We start from the raw sequence: 13,400 nt of genomic DNA, 5'->3' as shown, positions 1-13,400 counted from the left end.
AAATTTAGTGATTCATCACTTACATACAATACCCAGTGCTCATCACAACAAGTGCACTCCTTAATCCCCATCACCTATTTAACCCATCCTCCTGCCCACCTTTCCTCTGGTAACCATCAGTTTGTTCTTTATAGTTAATTGTATGCTTCTTGGATTGCCTCTCTTCCCCCACCCCACCCATCATGTTCATTTGTTTTATTTCTTAAATTCCACATGAGTGAAATCCTATGGTATTTGTCTTTTTCTTAAAGATTTATTTCATTTACCATAACACATTCTAGCTCCATTCATGCTGTTTCAAATGGCAATATTTAGTTCTTTTTTATGGCTGAATAATATTCCATTATATAGGGCAGCCTGGGTGGCTCAGTAGTATAGTGCTGCCTTCAGCCCAGGGTGTGATCCTGGGGACCCGGGATCAAGTCCCACGTCAGGCTCCCTGCATGGGGCCTGCTTCTCCCTCTGCCTGTGTCTCTGCCTCTCTCTCTGTGTGTCTCTCATGAATAAATAAACTATTTTAAAAAGATATTCCATTAAATATATACATATACCACATCTTCTTTATCCATTCATCAGTCGTGTCATTTTTAAATGCCATTTCTTCATTTAGGACTGAGAATTCCCTGTTTACTAAAAAAAGGTTATAACATTCTAGGTTTAAGCTTATAAATCGTTATGCTTGGTGGAGAGGCTTGGTCCCAAATAAAGATCCCAGCAAAATCATAGGGGAGGACAAGAGTAGTAGAACATGAGGGTTTTTTTGTTTTTGTTTTTGTGTTAATGAAAAAGGTGAAAAACATTACCTTGCATGCAGTGAATGAACCAGTGGACAGACTTGGAGATGTCATTATATTACTGTGTATTTCTAGGGAAAAAAAATTCAGAACCACTATACCATAGAGTTTCATTTCCTTTGGCTTTTCCCTATTATCTCATCTAGAACCGTATTGAGTCTCACATAGTAAATGAACAAACAAGAGAAGTTGCTTCAGTTTCCTAAGTGTTATATATTTAAGTTTTAACAGCTATGGTTTCAGAAATACCAAAGTGACAGCAACACCATTCACTTTTCCAAGATATCTTGCTGTGAAATTGACCCTACTTCTTCAGAAGATATTCTATTTATTTTTGAGCAGCCTTAACTCCATCTGTTCTATGAGGTATTGTGTCAAGAGAAGTTAACAGTGTTCTGTGAATAAAAGTTTCTATGCACAAATAAGTTTTGGGAATGAGGCATATTATATCCTCTTCCACAGTAAAGATTCTGAGAAATCCTGCAGTAAAGACACAGGACACCTTGTTTAGCCTAAAATTGGAAAAACTGGGGTAAGAAGTCTTCCCTATGCTGAACTAAAACCTTCCTCTCTGAAACCTCCTACCATTGATCCTTTCCTTTATAGCTAACAAGAATAAGCATAATCCCCTCTCATGTGGCAGACATTTTGCTATTTGGTGAGACCTTTTATGTCTCTTCAGTCATAAAGTTTCTTTAATGGACCTTCACAGGGCTCAGTTGAGCCCTTTCAATACTCTGTTTTACCTCTTCTGAAAAATATATCAACCACTCTGGAAAATAGTATGAAGGCTCTCCAAAAAGTTATCCTAGGACCCAGCAATTGCACTACTAGGTATTTATCCAAAGGATACAAACAATGATTTGAGGGGGCACATGCACCCCAATGTTTATAGCAGCAACATCCACAGTAACCAAAATATGGAAAGAGCCCAGATGTCCTTTGACAGATGAATAGATAAAGATGGTGTGGTATATACGTACAGTGGAATATTATTCAGCCATCCAAAAGAATGAAATCTTAACATTTGCAATGACATGGATGGAACTAGAGGGTATTATGCTAGAGGGTATTATACTAAGCAAAATAAGTCAGAGAAAGACAAACCATGATTTCACTCATATGTAGAATTTAAAAAACAAAACAGATGAACATAGGGGAAAGGAAGGAAAAATAAAATAAGATGAAAATAGGGAGGTAAGTCATTAGAGACTCTTAATTCTAGGAAACAAACAGAGGGTTGCTGGAGGAGAAGTGGGAGGAATTGGGTGATGGGTATTAAGGGGGTATTTGTAATGAACACAGGGTATTATCTGCAACCACTAAATTCTACCCCTGAAACTAATAATACAATATATTATGTTAACTAAGTTGAATTGAGGGACAGCCCTGGTGGCTCAGTGGTTTAGTGCCACCTTCAGCCCAGGGCATAATCCTGGAGACCCGGGATCAAGTCCCACATCAAGCTCCCTGCATGGAGCCTGCTTCTCCCTCTGCCTGTGTCTCTGCCTCTCTCTCTCTCTCTGTCTCTCATGAATAAATAAATAAATAAATAAAATCTTTAAAAAAAACTAAATTGAAATGAAAAAAAATTTTAAAAATGTATCAGTGGCTCAGAATCCCTCTTAATATGTGAGATCTAGAGTCAGATATACTTCCAGATGTGGTCTGACTAGAAGAACTAAGACTTGCCTCTCTTTAAACAATATAATTCTGTAAATACAGCCTTAGGTAACATCAAATGTTTTTTGGCAACTATATCATAATATAGGCTTATATTCCAACCAGATGGTTGGCTAAAATTTCTAGTTTCTTAAGAAAGCTATTTGCTTATCCAAATACATCTTTGAGTTCCACTATGTGCCATTCACTAAATTAGGTATTAGAAAAACAAAAATGAATAATTTTACTATACCTGTGTGGGAGGTTACATCACTTCACTGATTGTCAAGATCCTAGGAAGTACAGAGGCCTTGAAGAAGTTATGGTATATTGAGGAAGAACAAGGACAGTATTATAGGGCTGCAATAAGGTGTAAAGAGGTAAAGGACGCAGTTAATGGAAGCTAGGAACCAGATGATGTGGGCCTTGAGACCATGGTAAGACATTTTCTGGTTATTCTAAGTGCGATATGAAATCACTGGAGGTTTAGAACATGGTAACAACATAATCTGATCCTATATTTAGGGTAACTCTGGCAGCTGAGAAAATTGTCTGAGGCAGGAAGGAATGGAAAAGAGATTCCAAGTAGAAGACTTTTGTAATAGTCTAGGCAAAAACCAAAAACAAAAACAATAACAAAAAACAAACAATTGCTACTTGGACAAAGTGGTAGCAGCGGAGGTAGGAAGAAATGGTTTGACTTGGAACTTAGCATTAGGAAGGACTGACATGATTTGAGTATGGTTTACATCTGTGGTTTGAAAGAAAAAAGCCAATGTGACTCTTAGCTTTGGGGTCTTAGGTAATGAGGATGAATGATGGTGCAATTTTGGAGGAGTAGGAAAACTAGGGTTAACAGTAGGTGTGGGACATAAAGTAACTAAGAATTTTGTTTTGTGTATGTTGAACTTCAGATGCTAATTTGGTATCCAATTGGAGATGTTAAACTGGCAGTTTCACGAGTCTGAAGTTTAGTTAAGAGGCTGGAGCTGGTGGGATGCCTGGATGGCTCAGCGGTCCATCTGCCTTTGGCCCAGGGCATGATCCTGGAGTCCTGGGATCGAGTTCCACATCGGGCTCCCTGCACGGAGCCTGCTTCTCTCTCTGCCTATGTCTCTGCCCCTCTGTCTCTGTGTCTCTCATAAATAAATAAAATCTTAAAAAAAAAGAGGCTTGAGCTGGAAATATGAACTTGAGGGTTATCAATATATAAATGGGATTTAAAGGCATGAGATATCCCAGGAAAATAAATGTATGTATACAGGGGAAGAGCTCAAGGACTAGTCCCAGGATTTGCCAATATTAGAGATCAAGAGGAGTGAGTCTGGATTTCCAATTATACTACAAAGCTGTAGTAATCAAAACAGTATGGTACTGACACAAAAATAGATGCATAGGATCAAGAATAGAAAATCCAGAAATAGCAATTATATGGTCAACTTATTTTCAACAAAGCAGGAAAGAAAATCCAGTGGGAAAAAGTCTTTTCAACAAATGGTATTGGGAAAACTGGACAGCAACATGCAAAAGAATGAAACTAGACCACTTTCTTACACTATACACACAAAAAAAAACCTCAAAATGAAATAAAGACCCAAACGTAAACCTAGAAATGAGCACAGGCAGTAATTGCATTACTAGATATTTACCCAAAGGACACAAAAACACTTATTCAAAGGGATACGTGCCCCCAATATTTATAGTGATATTATCAACCATAGCCAAAGTATGCAAAGAGCCCAAATATTCATTGACTGTTTCAACAGCTGTTGAACAGCTGTTTCAACAGCTAAAGAAGATTGTATATATACTAATGGAATATTACTCAGCCATCAAAAGAATGAAATGTTGCCATGTGCAATGACGTGGATAGAGCTAGAGAGTATAACACTGAGCAAAATAAATCAATTAGAAAAAGACAAATACCATATGATTTCACTTGTCTGTGGAATTTAAGAAATAAACCAAAACAGAGGAAAAAAAGAGAAAAACCAAGACTCTTAACTGTAAGGAACAAACTGATGGTTACTGGAGGGGAGGTCACTAGGGAGATGGGTTAAATAGGTGACAGTATTAAGAAGGGATGGGCACCAGGTGTTATACATAAGTGTTGAATCACTAAATTCTACACCAGAAACTAAATTTATACTGTATGTTAATTGGAAATTAAATAAAAACTTAAAAAAAGACATATATTTAGAGACACATAAAAAATTAAAGAAAAATGAAAAAAAAAAAAAAAACCAAACACTTCATTGGTCTTACTCTAAAGATAAACTTCTAATTCCTCAACAAGGCCATCTGACCGGGCCCTTATTATAGAGTTTATTATAATAGCAACTGTCTTCCTGCTATGATTGTTGATTTGTCTACTTCTATTATACCTATCTGGGCTCCTCCCTGCCCCTGGCCCTTACCAAGTTGCCTACTCCCACCCCCTACAAAGATCCACTGGGATCTTTTATTGAAGGTATAGATCAGTTTGGGGGAGAGTTGGCATATTTACCATGTTAAGTCTTCCAAACATTAAATCTTTTTTTCTAATGCCCTTACTTTTACTTTCTTTAGGTTTAATTTTGCTTTTCCCTTTCTAATTTGTTGAGATGAAGAGTTGGATTGTCTATTCTCATTCTCTCTTCATTTTCTAATTTATGTATTTAGGATAGTAATGCTTTTTAACTTCATTAACTTCTTCTAATTACAACTTGAGCTGCAACCTTTTGTTTTGCCTCTATTCTGTACCTCTCCATTTTCACCATATGTGTTCTTTAAAATCCCATACTACTTTTATGAAGCCTTCTCTGATATATCACTGAGGTACACATGACTATTGCAAACTCTCAGGCTCAGTAGTGGTCTGTTACTTGGTGGCAGACATTCTCATCATTTTCTGTCTTTTAGCACAGGTATGCTGTGTTTTTTTTTTATTTTTAAAGATTTTATTTACTTACTCATAGAGACAGAGAGAGAGGCAGAGACACAGGCAGAGGGAGAAGTAGGCATCATACAGAGAGCCTGACGTGGGACTTGATCCAGGGTCTCCAGGATCACGCCCTGGGCTGCAGGCGGCACTAGACCGCTGTGCCACCGGGGCTGCCCTGCTGTGTTGTTTTATTTCCTCTGCTTAACTGCAGGATCCTATAAGTTTTTATATGTTGTATTTTCATTATAATCAAGTTTAAAATATCTTCTAATTTCTTTTGTGATTTCTTCCTTGACCTATAGGTTATGAATGTATTAGTTAATTTTAAAGCATTTGAAGATAGTCTATATTATCCTTTTGTTATTAACATCTACTTTATTTCCACTGTGGTCAGAGAATATAATGAAATGAAATTCTACAAAATTGAGAATGAGTCATGTTTTATAAGCTAGCATATAGTCCAGGTCAATTTTGGTAAATAATGCATGCATACTTAAAAAAAAATACATTCTGTCATTGTCAGAGGCAATGTTCCTATTTGTCACAACAAATGGCTCCTGCTATGATTGTAGGTGTGTCTACTTCTGCTAAATTTGCTTTATATATTTTGAAACAATGTTGTGGGGGCATATAGACTTAAAACTTTTATATTATCTATGTTGAATTGGTTTTATTATTATTACATCATGTTCCTCCTTATTTTATTACTTTTTTTGTTTTAAAGATTTTATTTATTTATTCATGAGAGACAGAGAGACAGAGAGAGAGAGAGACAGGCAGATGGAGAAGCTGGCCCCATGCAGGGAGCCCAATGTGGTACTCGATCCCGGGTCTCCAGGATCACACCCTGGGCTGAAGAGGGCACTAAACCGCTGAGCCACCTGGGCTGTCTTCATGTTCCTCTTTACTTCTTCTAAAGCTTATTGCCTTAAAATGTACTGTACTGAATATTAATATAGCTAGCTCTGTTTTCTTTTAGTTAATACTTGCATGGGATAATTTTTTCCACCCTTTTACTTTCCATCTTTTTTTGGTTTTATCCTCAAGGTGTGTTCCTTACAGGCACCATATGTTTAAAAAAGAAATCCAGTGTAAGTCTTCAGTTGGAATTTTTAGTCTATTTATATTTAATACAATTATTGGTATATTTAAGTTTTATCTACCATCTTTTTTCCTGTTTTTTTTTTGTATTTTTCTGTTCAACTAGCCTGTGCTAAATCTTTTTTGCTTTCCCTTTCTGCTTTTTAAAAAATTAATCAAATATTTTTGTTCCATTTTCCCCACTATTAGCTTTCACTGGTTATACATTCTTTTATTTTTTTTAATCTAGTGATTATTATATATACCCTGGGCTACTTTAAGAAAATATACATGATTAATGTACCACTACCATGGCAATTCTTGTATTTTAAAGCACTGTAATTTCATTTACTCTCTTCTGCCTTTTGTGTTGTTTTTATACATTTTAGTTCTACACATGTGTTGGATTCCACAAGACAATATTATTGTTTTATATATTTAATATTAATTTACATTTATTCACATATTCATTCTTTCTCTTTTCATTCCTTCCTGCATTTCTGTGTTTTTATCTAGGATTATTTCCCTTCTTTCTGAAGAATTATCTTTAGTTGTTCTTTAGTGTAAATCTTCTGCTAATATATTCTCAGTTTTTGCTAGTTTGAAAAAATTCTCTAGTTTTGAAGACTATTTTTGCTATGTGTGTGTTTTGAAGGTTCACATTTCTAGATTAGTGATTATTTTCTTTCATATTTCATATTCTGGCTTCCATTATTCTGTTAAAAAGTCAGCACCAAATCAATTAAGAATTGAAGGGAGGGATCCCTGGGTGGCGCAGCGGTTTGGCGCCTGCCTTTGGCCCAGGGCGCGATCCTGGAGACCCAGGATCGAATCCCGCGACGGGCTGCCGGTGCATGGAGCCTGCTTCTCCCTCTGCCTGTGTCTCTGCCTCTCTCTCTCACTCTGTGTGACTATCATAAATAAATAAAAATTAAAAAAAAAAGAATTGAAGGGAGTATTTTCTCCCCCTCAACTGCTATATATATATTTTTTTACTTTGGCTTATTTCAGCAAATTTGGAAATTTTACAGCCTTTGAATATTTCTTTTAATATTTTTTCCAGTCTCTTTCTCTTGTGTTTCTGGGACTCTGATGTCATAAATGTTACATATTTTGTTATTATGCCACAGGCCCCTGATGCTCGGTTCATTTGTTGTTATTCCGATTGGATAGCTTCTATTAATCTATTCCTTCATTAATCTTCTTTCTTCAGTCATGTATAATCTATTGAGCACATCCAGGGAGTTTTATTTCATTTATTATAATTTTCAATTTTACTATTTCTCTTTGTTTCTTTTTTCATAGCTTTATTTCTTTGCTGAGACTTTCTAGGTGTTTTTTTTTTTCCCATTTGTTTCAAGAGTGTAATTGCTAGTTGACACATTCTTATGATTGCTTTACAGTCCTTTTCAGATAATTCCTGAGTCATTCCGCTGGCATCTGCTAGTTGTCTTTTTTCATTCAAGTTGTAATTGGTTGAGGATTGAAAGTTGAACTTCCTGCTCAGTTCCACAGACACTGTAGTGGAGGAGACAGTTTTTCCATTGGTGTTTGGCTGGAGTCAGGTGGGTATTGTCAAATGTTTCATGTTCTGCTATGTTGCTCTTTTTCCAGTTCTTTGACTACAGAGGACAGCCATTATGGAGTACAGTTTTTGGGTGCTCCTGTTGGTAGTTTCAGCTACAGGCTTCTCCACCTCCATACCAGATATATAGTAAAAAAAAAAAAAAAAAAGCCTAGGGAATTACCAAGTTAAATCAAGAGTCCTGCGTGGCAAAAAAAAAAAAAGTACAAAATTGCACTAATATTTATTACCAAAAACCTGGGGGAATATACATGGAACTGAATTATGAGGATACCACATCAGAGGTGGAGGAAAATAAATTTCAGTTAGGCTGAAATTATTATACAGGTGCACTTACCAGAGATTCTGGATTCAATGTGCTATCACACACAGTTCACAGAGTTCTATTTTCTCTTTTTGTTGTTGGTAGACTGAAAATTTGATTCACTTCTGGCTTATGATGGATTGAGATGCCAAAAATCCTCTGTAGAGGAAGGAATAAAAAGATTTAGAGAGTGGGGTGCCTGGGTAACTCAGTCAGTTGGGCATCTGACTCTTGGTTTCATTTCAGGTTGTGGTCTCAGGGTTGTGGGATCAAGCTCTTTATCAGGCTCCCTGCTTAGTGCGGGGGGCGGGGGATCTGCTAGAGATTCTCTCCCTCTTCATCTGCCCTTCCCCAAGCTCTCTCTCTCGCACTCTCTCTCTCTCTCTCTCTTTCTCTGAGGTAACTGAATGAATCTTTAAAAGAAAAAAAAAGATTTAGAGAGATAAGAATGTTAGAGTGGATCTGTCATGTATTACCTACCCAGCCATCCCAGCCCTGAGGACAGGCCTGTTGCAATAATATTGAGAAATGCATTAATGAAAGTAGTACCAACATATTTGAAAAGCACCATATTGGCTCTCTTCTGTAGGTCAGATACAAAGGTGGCAAATACTGATATTGAAATGGGTTCTATGATTTCAATAAGGAATATGATATCTCAGGGTGGCAGAGACTAGTAAGTAGTACCAAATTATCAGAGATAACTTGGGATTATTTTAGTAGACAGAAATGCTGGTAGGGCAATCATAATGGTTTGACTCACAGGAATATTTGGAATTAAATAACTGATCATAGGGTCCCTTGTGCTGAAATAGGAAGTTCATCATGTTTGCATAGTAAAGCAAACTCTATGGAGTAAAGGCCTTTTGGTGAGCATTTACACAAGACACAAACATTCTAATACTCTGAGTTCATTCTGAAAGATCCCTTCACATAACCTTTTTCTCCAGACCAACTTGCTATCAATTTTCCTATCATTCCTTTCATGTCCCTGACGGTCCTGCCAAATTATTAGCTATCCACGTATTACTATACAGCTGCTCTTTAGGCAAAATGGGCAATGAGATGTCATGTTTAGGATTCTGCCCACTGGATGGAATTACCTTTCCTTTTACTGCAGGGCCATAAATTTGGTGGGGCTGCTGCATTGCAGAAGGCATCACCAACTGTCATGCAAAACCATCTACAAAAAAGGCTCAGATTTTTTCCTTTTCAGTCAACTGGCCACAGAGAACACCGCAATGTGGCTTAAACAAAGAATGAGAGCAGGGTGGCAGTGCAATGGGCATAGGCACACCAGGCAGGATTGAGCAACCTGCTCATCCAGTGTACAATTACTCAAGCCCAGTCCCAAATATACCACATGACAAAGGAGTATTGCTGGACATAGCTGATTCCATGGCTCAGTAGATGAAACACTCAATTTATGTGGGGCAACTGGTGTTCCATAGTCAAATGAGTGTTCAGTCTCTACCACAGCCCAATCGTAAGCCAAGAGCTATCTCTCAAAATGAGGATAATTACTTTTCAAAGCAGGCGTGATTTTGCCCCAAACCCTGTGGACCTCTATGCTGAATCTCCTCTCAGAGCATAGAATCCATACCACATCTTGATCATAGATATTTTGCAAACCACTGGGCTCACTGGTCATAAATAGGGTGACCATATAATCTATCATCCAAACTAGGACAGTCTTGAAAATGAAAGGAGGCACTAATAATAAATACCCTGGAACAATATGCATAAACTAAAACTATCCTGAGATGTGTAGTCATTTAGTCATAGCAACCAAGTGATTAATTTGTTTGCTTTGTATCCCCGACCAGCCAGAGTGCACACTGAAAGGAATTCAGGAAATTTTGACAGAGAGCTCTCAATTCTAAAATATCCTAGGTTAGAACATTGAATTTCAAGGTAAGATATCTTCAAGTATTCAGGCAAAAAAAAAAAAAGTAAATATTTAGTCAGTTCTCAAACATTAGTATGCATGAGAAACATCTGGATGTTTTGTTAAAACATTTCTACACACAAAGTACTACACAAAGTTCCTAATTCAGTAGCCATAAGATGGGATCTGATAATTTGCATTTTAACAAATTCCCATGTGATGTTGATGCTATTGATCCAGGACCATATTTTAAGAACCATTGATCTAGAGAGAAGAGAAAAAATATCCCCACAGACTGTCCTCAGTCTTTTCCACATCAAAATTCAATATCAAAAGATAATGGGGCAACTGCTACAATATTCTAAAGAAAAAATTATATCAAGTTGTAGTTGAAATTGTAGCGGCACTGACAGCTTTCATAAACATGAACAACCTCAAGTAAAATTGCCTTTATGAGAGCCTCTTGCAAAAGCTATGCAGTGATGAAGTCCTGATAAGAAAAGATAAATAAAAATAACTTGGGAATGGAGAAGTTGCATTAAATATGAAACTAATACTAATTATGAGAATTATGATGGTAAAATAAGTGTTATAAAATATATATCTATGTAAACTAATGTATGTCATCTATAAGAAACAAAATATGTAAATTTGAGGTTCCTATTTTTTTTTAAAGATTTTATTTATTTATTCATGAGAGACACAGGCAGAGGGAGAAGCAGGCTTCACGCAGGGAGCCCGATGCGGGACTGGATCCCGGGTCTCCAGGATCACGCCCTGGGCCGAAGGCAGGCGCTAAATCGCTGAGCCACCCAGGGATCCAAGGTTCCTTTTTTTTTTTTAAGATTTTATTTATTAGAGAGAGAGAGAGGAGAAGCAGGTGAGAGATGGGGCGGGAGCAAGGGCGGAGGAGGGAGTAGGAGAAGCAGGCTCCTTGCTCAGCAGGGAGCTGGATGCAGGGCTTGGTTCCAGGATGCTGGGATCTTGACCTGAGCTGAAGGCAGATACTTAATTGATTGAGCCACCCAGGAGCCCCTTGAAGTTCCCTTTAAGAAGGGCTTCAACTTTAACTTAAAAGGAAACTGAACAAAATTAATAGATTTTAAAAGTACTCTTTAAATTCAGATGGTATGTTGTAAATTACTTTTTTTTTCTGATAATAGGCTCTAGAAGGCACAGTATATTTATGACCTGAGTATCTAAGAGAAATTATATTTACTAATTCAGGTTCAGAGGTCTCCAGTAATACAAAACTCAACTATGCTCTATTTTACTTATAATTTCTCTGCCATATTTTCCTGCTATTTAAGGTAAAGAAATTAAGACTTGTGTGCTATCAAACTGGCTAATGACTCATCTGAAATGTAAATCTTTGTTAAGAATCATGAAATATGTTTGAGATAGTGTAAAGAAGTCCAAAAACCTGGCTAATTCATATCTTGATGTAGCTGAACTTAAAATGAACTCTGTCCTCCGCGAAATTACTTCCTCAAAAGCACAGCATTTTACTCCACAGAATTATGAGACCAGAACAGCTTTTAATTTTTAAGAATCCTGTCAGAATTCTTTGTATCCTTTTTTGTAGAAGTTGAAAAATAACCTGGAAAAAAAATTACCTCTTTTTCAAGTTTTAAAAAATAAATATAACTGGGAATTTTGTTTACTTTGACAACAAAACTAAACCAAGAGGTGAGCAGAGATTACAGGAAATGTGAGAGTGGCTGGCATTTGAAACCTGGCCTTTCAAAGCACAATGACTCCAACTACCAACATTTTCCTTTGTCTTTTTTCATAATCTGGCAGGGCTTTTGAAACCTGGGGTTTTAAACCACAATGACTCCCAATTGCTCAACATTTTCCTTTGTCTTTTTTCATAATCCAGGAGAATTCTTTTCAAAAATAAAATCTCTGCAAAGTGAAATATTTGAAGTTTAACAGTTCTTCAGTTTTGCTTCAATTTCCCTTTCGCTGTTAGAGAATATTTTTAAAAATTAAAACTAGCATTCTATATGAACACATTTTAAAAGGATTTCTAACACTCATATATTGGAGAACACATTTTGGAATGATGTTTGAATGTTTGACCTACTCAAGATTTTTATTAAGGTATGGTACATATCAGAATCCACCCATTGTAAGCATACAGTTTCATGATTTTTAGTAAGTTTATAAAGTTGTGCAACCATCTTCATAATCCAATTTTACGTTTCCATCATTCCAAAAAGAAACCTCTTGTTCACTTGCAGTCAATTCCTGTTCCAACCCCAATCCTAGGCAACCACTAACTTACTTGCTGTCTCTACAGATTTGCCTTTTTTGGACATCTAATATGAATGGAATCATAGGATCTGTGGTCTTTTGGATCTGGCTTCTTTCACTTAGCATAATGTTTAAGTTCATCCATGTCGTAGTATAGTATCAGTAATTTGTTTTTCTTTATTACTGAATAGAATTCCACTGTATGGCTATACCACATTTTTTTCATCTGTTCACCAGTTAATGGAAATTTTTTTCTACTTTTTTTAGTTATAAATAAAGCTTCTATGAACATTCATATATAAGTTTTTTAAGATTTGTTTATTTATTTATTCATTAGAGAGAGAGAGAGAGGCAGAGGCACAGGCAGAGGGAGAAGCAGGCTCCATGCAGGGAGCTTGATGGGGGACTCGATCTTGGGTCTCTGGGATCACGCCCTAGGCTGAAGGCAGCCCTAAACCTCTGAGTCACCCGGGCTGCCCCCATATATAAGTTTTTATGTAGATAATTCTCTTGGGTAATACCAGGGAGTGAAATTTCTGGGTTGTATGGTAATTTATGTCTAATATACATTTTTTAATTACCAAAGGCTTTCAAAGCAGCCGCATCATTTCACATTTCTTCAACAACTATGAAGATTTCCATTTCTCTACATTTACGCTACCACTTATTATTGTCTGTCTCGTTTATTATCATCATTCTAGTGGGTATGAAGTGGTGTCTCATTGTGATTTTAATTTGTGTTTTCCTAATGATAGTAATAGGATATAGAACATCTTTTCATGTGCTCACTAGCCATCTTTATGTTTTCCTTTGTGAAATCTCTATTCAAATCTTGTCTATTTTAAAAAATTCTGTTGTGTCTTACTGAGTTGTAAGATTTCTTTATAGAAATCCTTAATGGTGTT

Source organism: Nyctereutes procyonoides, unplaced genomic scaffold, assembly GCF_905146905.1.
Source record: "Nyctereutes procyonoides isolate TBG_1078 unplaced genomic scaffold, NYPRO_anot_genome, whole genome shotgun sequence".
Lineage (NCBI taxonomy): Eukaryota > Metazoa > Chordata > Mammalia > Carnivora > Canidae > Nyctereutes > Nyctereutes procyonoides.
This window is presented reverse-complemented; position numbering follows the sequence as displayed.